This window comes from Canis lupus, chromosome X (assembly GCF_048164855.1).
Source record: "Canis lupus baileyi chromosome X, mCanLup2.hap1, whole genome shotgun sequence".
In the NCBI taxonomy this organism is placed as follows: domain Eukaryota; kingdom Metazoa; phylum Chordata; class Mammalia; order Carnivora; family Canidae; genus Canis; species Canis lupus.
In genome coordinates this window covers 10,572,403-10,583,301 of record NC_132876.1, presented here as the reverse complement: position 1 = coordinate 10,583,301, position 10,899 = coordinate 10,572,403, and positions in this window count along the sequence as shown.

Below are 10,899 nucleotides of genomic sequence, written 5' to 3'. Positions count from 1 at the left end.
GCCAAAGTGATTCTGTCAAAATAGTGGTCAGATCATGCCACTCCTCTGCTGCTAAAGATGCCCTAAGGGCTTCCATCTCACTGAACATTGAAACCTTATTATGGCTATAAGCCACAGAAATGGCCTCCTCTGTCCTCTCCGACCTCTGTTCTTCCTCACTAATTTTCTCTCACTCTGTTCCAGCCAAGCTGGACTCTTCCCTGTTCTTTAAAAATATTCATTATACAGGTACCTCAAAGAGACTTTAAACTTGTTGTTTCTCCTGTAAGAACACTCTCCCCTCAGATGTCTACATGGCTTGTCCTTTTAGTCCCATCAATTCTTTACCTAAATGCCATATTCTCAATGAAATGTTTCCCAACCATCCCACCAAACATCCAAAATAGAATTCTAAACTGTTCCACATTCCCTACCAATTTTTTTGCATTATTATTTCCTATAGTACTTGTGAACTTCTAATATATAATTTCATTTTTGTTTCTGTCTCTTTTTCCCCACCAGAATGTAAACTTCAGGAAGGCACAGATTTTGTTGGTTGATTAATATAAATCTACCACAACTTCACATAGCCTAGTACATCTAATGTTGTTAATAAATATTTGAGAATTAATAATTAAAATGAGAATACTACCAGCCAAGAGTCTAGTAGTAGTAGAGGTTAAATACTAAGACCTAGGATGAGAACACTGGTCAAAACTTTAAAAATTTCTTGTGTTTGTCAGAATCATTAGGTTCACAAGAATGTACAGATTTAGTTCAAAGATAGGGTGGATATGAACATAAAAATAAAGCAAATTTTCCAGCTATATGGTTAACCTTGGGTTTCAGTGCTTCTAAGACTTCAACGGAGGCCTCATAAAGAACAAAAATTGTGGCCTAGTATGCACAGGATGATGACTTGTCAGCTTATCCCAAGTGAAACATCTTCTGCTTATCTAAAAATTTTATTAGGTTGAATCAAATTAAATTGAGAATATTTGACAATTTTTAATCAAAAAAAATGGAGATTTCATGTTTCAAACAGACTTCCCAAATAACTTGACTCCATTATTTTGCAACCTTTCCAAATAGAGTCTTATTGGAAAGACTACCAGCCACCTTGGAAGAAATTGTCCTATCTCATGCTCAGGCTTGGTTATTTTCAACTCTGGTTGCCTTTAACTTGTGCACTGCTCCAGTCAATCAGATATATCCAGACAGCATGTTAATTTTACTCAAAACACAAAATAAAATCCACCATTACCACAACTTTCTCACAAAGTGGCTGAATCCATAAGGCTCTTTCTGGTAGAAGTGATAGACACAAACCATAAAAGACTCTTAACTATAGGGAATAAACTGAAGGTTGCTGGAGGGGAGGTGGGTGGGGGGACGGGGTAACTGGGTGACGGGCATTAAGGAGGGCACATGATGGAATGAGCACTGGGTATTATCTGCAACTGATAAATTATTAATTTCTACCTCTAAAATTAATAATACACTATATGTTAACTAAATTGAATTTAAATAAAGAATTTTTTAAAAAAGAACCCCAAGTCAAAATGAACTAACTTAACCAAAAGTGGAGATTTATTGGCTCATAAACTGAGAAGTACACAAACTGAGATGCTGAGTCTAGAGGTTCAAATCTTTCTGTCTCACCATCTCTTTGTCTTGCTTGGCTGTCTTCTACGTAGATGTGCCCCAAATGTGATGGGTAAGATGGCTATAGTTATCTCTAGTCTCATACTCTCCTTAGTTAATCTAGTGGAAAATTTCTTTCTTCCAATGTCTGCACTTTGGGGAAAATACTGATGAGTAATCCACGAGCCCAGTACCTGCTGTTAGACCAAAATTGGACCCAGGAATGGAATATAATGATCTGCTCAGCCTAGGTAGGGACGGGGGGTTTGTGGGATGTGAATGGATCAATGTAATTGACAATTCTACTAGGACCTCAAGTAGTAGAGGATGAATGCCTCAAATATAAGTGCCTCAACTATAACTCTTATCAAAAGAGAGGATAAGGATAATGTACAGGGAGGGCAATAATAATCACTACAAGTCCATTGTTGTGTATATATTTGGCACAAAAATTCAAAGAATCTTCTTGAAATCTGCCTGGCACATACTTCAGGCCTAACTAAGATAACCACCTAAAACTCATCTTTTTCTCTATGATTTAGCTTTGCATTATGACTCTTAACCCAAAGGTAGACCCATGAATCCTAGGGACATAGGTTGGTTTCTGAAGAGGGAAGTTTTGTGGTGTTAGGTGATTCGCTTTGGAGTCAATGAGGGAGTCCTCTAGCTTCTCTTGTACTGGTGGATATTGTTTCTTATTAAAAAGTAATAGTACACAGAAAGATAACAATTATGGACTCCTAAGAAAACAAAGCATCACCAAGGATCAAGTAAACTCTAGAAGATAGTCTACAATAGGTTAAAAATTACATTTGATAATATCACTAGGGGGGAATTAAAGCAATAATACTAAATTTTCTGGAGGGCTTAGGCGATTGAATTCTTCAAGAAGTGAAACTACTTAAAGAACTATCACAGACAGACAATATAATGAGGATGTTGGGTATAAAGTCGTTTGCAGAGTACCCTTGAGCTAGCCTAGAGGTTCGCCACCCAGCTGGGAAGTTCTATTTTCTAATTTGTTTTACTATCCCAAATCCAAGGATTCATCCTAGACCAGATGTTCTTAAATTTTTGTGAAGCTTAAAATAATGAATAAGAAGTGAGATCTGCTGATGATATGGGATTTTCCCAAACACAGAAAGGATGTTCAGATTCAGGGAGCTTGGGAGTATGACAGGTGCAGTTAGTAGTAATAGTATCACCAGTAATGGTGTTGCATGCATCATATTCATTGGTTTTCCCAGATATTAATATTGGCATAAAGATTCTACATGTAGTCTCTTACATAGCATATAGACACTGTCACAGAGACATGTCCAGGAAATGAAATCAAATTCAAAGTTTCTTAACGTTATGTTGAGAAAGAATATATTGTATTTCCTTTTTATTATTTGTCCAAATTTGTATAACAGGCAAGCACTATTTGGTTTATATAAAATACAAATATTGCTTAATCTTGCCATGGATCATTTAGAGATAATTACACCTACTGGAAGGAGGCACAGGTGGTAGCTTTCTTCCACAATAATGTACCATTTCATTTCAACAAGCAATTGGCAACTGCCTCTGCCAGATTCTACTCCACGCTAAATGACAATCAGAAATGCAAAAGCATTGGCGTGAGGTTTCATATCCCACAGCAGAATAAGAATAATCTCATTATTTAATTTGAAATTACGGTTAAGTCTTTTCTATATTCTCTTTGATGTCTTTTTTTCCTGTCACAAACTCATTGTCAATAAATTGGCTGTAACAAGAAACACCCAAGTGGATGCTAATATATTGTCGTAGATAACAACAATGAAAACTGTAATATCTTTTACCATATAGGATGCTATTCTCATTCCAGCTAGTGACAAGAAACAATTGCTACTATATCAACTGTGACTATTTCAAACCTTAATGTAAGTCCCAGGAAACTTGAATGTGCATTTCTTTTTCTTCCAGAAAGGTGCAATGTGAACTTCACTGATCAGATTATGTCATTGAAAACTCAGCTGGGTTTAGTGATGGGCAAAAAAAAAAAAAAAAAAAAGTAACACTGAAGCATAAAGCATAATTTTTATCTTTATGGTAATAAAGCAGTCTGTCAAATCCTGTATTTAACATGTTGTAAAATGTCTTCCTGTGGCAGTCGACTACCTCATTTCCCACTAGTACAGGGCACTTCTCCTGATGTAAAGCTGACAATAGGGCTGAATAAGGAATTGACTAAGATGTTCATTAATATAGAGTTAAGGATGGTTTAGTCCAAGGATGGAAAATATGAGCAAATGGAAGCTGTATCAGATTGTAGATAGACAGGCTGACTGAATAATCAACTGAAAGGAGCCAGACAGAAAGGAAGAGTAGTGGAGGAAAAAAAATGATACACGGGAGTACTCAAGAGAGCAAAAGCTTGGAGATGATTGGAGGTAGGGCAAGGAGAAATCCTTATGCCCTGTGAGAGGATATTACAATTATTTTTCAATGGGCTCCTGGGTCCTCAGGTACTGGAAAGAGTAAGCCATTGAAAGTACTACTGTGGTGATCTTTCTACATTAATTATCCCAACTCAATACCCTCCAAAAGGTATTCATTAAGCACTCTCTGTGTAGAGTGCTGCATTAGACCCACAGCTTCCTGGCAGTAGTTTACGGCAGAGAAAGTGATTACTTTCATTGTCCAAGTCCCCTCTAGTTGATTGGTAACGGCTACCTGGAGCTCTGCATGGATGAAGATTCTGCTAGTATATGTGGGCTCAGAGAAATGATTGACCAAAGGTCTGCCACACCCCCTTTGTAGGATTTTTGGTGAGGATTAAATGAGATAGCCTATATAAAAAGCTTAGTGTAAGGCCTGGAACAGAGAGAACTATGTGAATAAGAGGCCCTTTAGGAGAAAGTGTTGCAAAACTGAAAATCAAACATATTTAAAGAATAAAGAAAACGGGCTCATTAACTGAAAGGTCCAAAGGTTGGATATGCCTCACTCAGAGTTTCAATCACAGATTCATGATGCCATCAGTGGCTCTATTTCTCTATGATTAGCACAGCTCTGCTCTCCTACCTACGCTAGATTCTTCGCCAGACTGGCTTCCTTCATGGTAGCAAAACAGCTCCAGCAGATCTAGGCCTCACATCCACACATCAGATGCTCAACCCAGTGGCCCCTACTGAAGTGAGCTTCTATAGAACAAATGGAGAATGGAGGTTGAGGTTTTAACTGCAAATATGTATTTCATAAGCACTATGGGACAATCTCAATTCAAGGAGTATTTACAAGGGTCAGATTATACAATTCTAGGACCAAAGTAGCGAGGAAGTAGAAGTATTTCCACCAATTAAAAAAAATTGTCATTGATATTTCCATCAAATTTAGGCTTGTTTAATCTAAATTTTTAATAAGGTATGGGGCACCTGGTTGGCTTAGTCAGTAGAACATATACGACTCTTGGGCTCGGGGTAAACAAAGGTAAACTTTTACACTTATGAATATTCTTAGTAAGATAGGTAGTTGGTAGCTTTTGTGTTACAGGTTTGCCAAATCTTATTGCATCCATTTAGTATTACATTTGTCCAACTTATATTTGAATAAGCAAATCAAAATTAGTCATAGAGTAAGTTAACTGCTCAATGAGTTCTAATAGCAAGGCTGATTACTTTGCACAACTCTAGCCCTAGAAAACTCAAGGTTGTTTGTCCAATACAATCTACCCAGAGAAACACTGGTCAAAACCAGTTATATATCATTTGGTTTCTAGCCATGTGTCTCATCTTCTTAGAGAGGAGATTAGAATTCACGTACCCTCTACCAACCCTGAGTCCATTATTCCCTGTCCATCCTACTTGCTGATGGCTCATTTTATAGATCATTCTTTCCTCTGGCCCTAAGCTTAGATGTGATTCACTCCCTATCCAGGGCGAGTAGAAAGCCTACAAATAGTTGTGCACCAATCAAACCCTCATCTAGTTCGCTCTATGTACCAGGTATTGTATTCAGATCCAGAAATACCATGAGAAACTCCCCAGGATGTGATGAATGCTATACTACAGATATAACCAAGGTCTTAAATGACTACAGTAGAAGTAACTTTCTTTGCCTAGACCAGTCAGAAAAGTTCCCTAAGAGGAGGCAGGTTTTGAGTTCAGTCTTTGGGTTCAGAAGTTTTGAGTGGGCCAATAATTAAAGGAACATGATCCTATGATAAACTACACTTGTGTCACCAAATCCACCAGAAAGATTTTTGAACAAATTAGAATTCCTTCTTTTTTAAAAAAATAATGTATTATCTATTATCTATCTATTATCTATCTATCTATCATCTATCATCTCTCTATCATCTATCTGTCATCTATCTATTTATGAGAGAGGGAGAGAGAGAGGAAAAAAGAGAGAGAGTGAGTGGGAGGGAGAGGGGGAGAGAATCTGAAACAGACTTCACACTGAGTGCAGAGCTTGATGCAGGGCTTGATCCCACAACTGCAAGATCATGACCTGAGCCAAAACCAAGAGTCAGATGTTTAACCAACTGAGCCACCCAGGCACTTTCAAATTTTTCTTCTTTTAACTGAACTATGTGAAATTCTACAAGTTATTTACTTGTGTATTTTTAATTAAAAAATACAAAGCTCTATCAGTTATTTATATTTTATTATTCCAGAGTGTTCCTCTCATAATTCTTAATAAATATGCCTTGCTTTTAAAGATTTTGAATTAGATTTGAGCTCATGACTACAGAGTTTTCTTTAACCTGTGATTACTGTGCTGGGGTATGATTAATTTGGAATCAAGCAAGAATATGGATTTCAGTGTATTCAAATGATTCTATGACAGGACATATTGATTTTATAATTTTTTTTAAATTTTTAAGTAGTCTTTATTCTTAACTCACAGGACAACTGTTGAGCAAATGATCATGGCCACATTCTTAGAAGTGGGCAAAGAATCAGAAGCAAGATCATAGGGGATAGGACATTATGCCCACCTTACTCCTTTTGTCCTTGAATGCTGTTGGAGGAAAAAGGTGATTTGGTTTTGTTTTATAATTAACAAAAATGCAAAAACTTTACCTCCTTCCTGACTTTACTTCCCTTGGAGATAAAGATGAAGGATAATCTATTTGTACTTCATCATTTCATACATGGAGAAACTGAGGTCCATGTTTCCTATTTTACCTACGAGCTAATGATCTTCCTACAGTAATTATATCAACTAAATACATTTCAACAGATACTTTGAAAACATCATATATATATATATATATATATATATATATATATATATATATATACAATGCTGCGTTAGACACAGAGCTTTCAGGCAGTTTATAATCAAGTGCTTGCCCAGAGCTTTCAAGTATCTTATAGTTAAGTGCTTATTTCTTTTTCTTTCTTTCCAGCTCCTCGCACAGTATCTTACACATAGCGATACATGTTTTTTGAAATGATGAATTGCAGTGTGAGGCTTTTGCACAGGTAAATATACGAGAAAAAAAAGAGAAATTGTCAAATGCATCAACACATTCTCCTTTACTTATTGCATCCTAACTAATACAACTATAAGTTCCAAATCATCTCTTTTTTGTCAACAAATATTTAGTTAGAGCTAATTCTCCAAAAGAAAAGAAAGCTGCTGGAGAAATTTTAAGAATACACTGAAAGGGAGCTCATGTTAAGATGTAATTTATCATTCTGGTTGAATATGGCAAAAGATGCATTAAAAAAAGGCTTAAAAGCTTTGAAGAACGAATACAGATGCTTTAAGGAAGAGAAGTGAGGGAAAATTTCTATTAACACACCTCTTATATTTTAAGTATGCATTTCATGGTGTTAACATTTTATGTTGCTGGCTAGTTGTTTAGCTCACTCAAAATTGTAAATGGTATAGTGTAGAGACAAAGAGAGAAAGTAAGATCAAAAGCATAAGGACATTAAAGATCTACCGTTTCAATACATTCATTATAACGTAGTCCGATACGCTATTACGATCTCAGTAGACGTCAACAAGGCTTCCATTATCATCAACATGAGTGGTCACAATGGCTCTTTCAAATCCATTATTTCTAATGTCAAAGAGTCTAATCTGTACTTCTTCATAGCTGAGGCATCTCACCACTAAACTCGTGCTTTTGTTTTTTGACTATGATTTTGCTATTTTATCAAGTTTAACAAGTACAGTCTCAGCAGCTCTATGTCAACTAGAAGACATCTTGGCCCTGTCTCACATTATCTACCCACTAACTTCATACTGTTATGAATTGAGTGTTTGTGTCCTCCCCAAATTTGTATGTTAAAGTTCTGACCCCTGGGATCCCTGGGTGGCTCAGTGGTTGAGCATCTGCCTTTGGCTCAGGGCCTGATCCCGGATTCCCGGGATCCAGTCCTGCCTTGGGCTCCTTGCATGGTGCCTGGTTCTCCCTCTGCCTGTGTCTCTGCCTCTCTTTCTGTGTCTCTCATGAATGAATGAATGAATGAATGAATAATAAATAAATAAATAAATAAATAAATAAATAAATAAATAAAGTTCTGACCCCAACCTGAAGATATTTAGAGGTGGGGCCTTTGGGAAGTAATAGCTTTGGATGAGGTCTTGAGGGCCAGGCCCTCATGATGGGATTACAGTAATAGAAAGAGATCAGAGCTCACTTTCCCCCTCTCCCAGCCCTGTGAGGATGCAATGAGAAGGTAGCAGTCTGCAAACCAGGAAAAGGCCCTTCAATTCACAGCCTCCAGAATTCTGAGAAATAAATTCCTGTTGTTTAAGATACTCTATGGTAATTAGTTATGGCAGCCCAAGCTGACTAAAACAGCCACACAACTGGTATTTTCATCTGGGATGCACGTGCCCGTAAGTTTGTGCATATATGCATGTGTGCTTGGGGGAGATATTTTATTTTGCAATGAATGTTACAGAAAGTCTTCGATCTGCGAAATAGCAGTATATGATGAATAAAGTGTCTTAGAATTGCCTACAGTATGGACACTTATGGTACAATCAAACACAATCAAATAAGTAGAAGATATTTAATGCTATTTAACAGTTTTTAGAAACAGTTTTTATTCTTTTAAACCATTCAATATTTATTTTTATTTATTCTTTTAAACCATTCAATATTTTTCTTCAACCAGAATACATTTGGAACTCCAATATATCAACGGGGTTAAAGTAAAGGCCTCCTGGATGGAATCTTTTACTTTACAGATGAGGAAACTAAGTACTAAAGAGAGGATAAGATTTATCTAATTCCACACAGCCAATAGTTGGCAAAGCCAAATCATAAAACCAGCTCGTTCTATTATAACATGTAGGTTTTCACCACATTTCTACCACTAACTAGCTGTATGGCTTAAGCAAGTCATTTAAACTCTCTGTTTTTATCATTTGCAAAATGAAGATAATAAGGTACCTACTTCATAATATCTTTTGTAAGCATCATATGAAGTACTCTGTGTGAGTATTTCTAGTAAACTACAATGTGCCATAGAGATATTACTTATCATCATCATCACCATTTCCTGACACTGAACACACTGTTTTTACCATCATATATTTAGCTTTTGAGTTTATTCTAGCAGTAGAATCCTTTATTCAAACATAATCTTCTTTTGCCTTATCCCCAGGAGACCTGGAAGGGCTCAGCCAAACCCTGAGGTTACGGGAAATACACTTAAGAAACACTATGTGTCTATCTTCTTTTTTACAGATGGACAATATATTTACTTTTCTCTACATTTCCTCTCAGATATTACAAGATATAACTAAGTAGAGATTTTTTTCCATCTCTAGAAATCAGCAGGAATAACTGAGACAGTCTCATGTGGAGTAGGTTAAATCACCACAGAAAGATGTTAACAGGATAGTTAGACCTATTGAGGCTGAGCCTGCAATATTCACAGATTTCCCCCCACCCAGAGGCTTGTTAGTCAGTTTATTTACTTATTTATTTTTAAAATATTGTATTTATTTATTTGAGAGAGAGGGAGAGAGAGTAAGCATGAGCAGGGGGAGGAGGAGAGAGAGAAGCAGACTCTCCACTGAGCGGGGAGTGATGTCAGACTTGATTCCAGGACCCTCGGATCATGACCTGAGCTGAAGGCAGATGCTTAACTGACTGAGCCACCACGGTGCCCCTTGTTAGTCAGTTTACATCCAGTCATTAGGCCCCATGAGACCTGGTATGTACCATTCAAATGTACCAGCAGCACAGAGAGCTCCAAAAAGTCTTATTGGTTGACCAAGGAAGGTGCAATGCAGCCAATCAAGGAATACTGTTATCACCATTCATATAGTTCTGACATTCATGATATTTAATCCTCAAACTGATCTTATGAGGAAACTAGAACCTCTCTTCTAGAAATGATGCATCAGCGCCTCAGAGAAGTTAACTGACTTCTCAAGCAAGAGAGCCTGGATTCAAAAAGCTCTATTGTTTTTCAAAGCTCTTGCTCTGTTAAATCCCAAAGCGTAACAAAAATTCATTAATTTACTCACCCAACAAAAATTATCCATTGCCACTGTGTTTAAGCATAAAAATGAAATAAATGAGCTTACACTCCATAAAATTCTAGAATAATAAAAATAATGCACAGGCAAGTTTATGCATGATCTGAATCTTCTGGATTGATTGAGATAATTATTTTTAAACTTATAACAGCACTGATTTACTTGTGTACACTACTTTTTCATCTTCATTCTTAGAAGTCATATATTATCAAGTTATACTTTAGGAATCAAACGCTACCAGGATTAAAATATACAGCAACTTGTAGGTTTAGATAAGCTTGCTAGAACTCCATGCTGAACCTAAAAGCCTTCTAGTTGTTACCAACTTGTGTCTAGAAAATAATTTAATTTCATATGTGTATATATGTATGTATACAAGGCTGTAATCAACCTTGACACGTCCAATAATATGGTTTTTTTTTAGCTCACAGAGCTATAGATAGATTGATGTTGATAAAAAAATATATGTAATACATAATTGCCTTAAAATTGACATGATTCCAGCAGTTCAGTACTGAGGGACACAATGCTGAACACTGGAGTTACACTAAACAGAGTAAGACTTACAGAAGGAATTTGAGTATCGGGGTATAGATCTATCTCTTCCTCTAACTCTACATTCCCTTCCTTAGCTAAGTAACTTGCTTACCATTCCCCTAAAGTCCTTTTCAGCTTGTACATTTGGGACTTGAACTGGTCATGCTTAGGGACTAGCTTGAGGACTAGCAGACTATATTCCCCTACTCTGAAAGTCCCTACCTTTTCCAATACATACACATTACAGGAAAA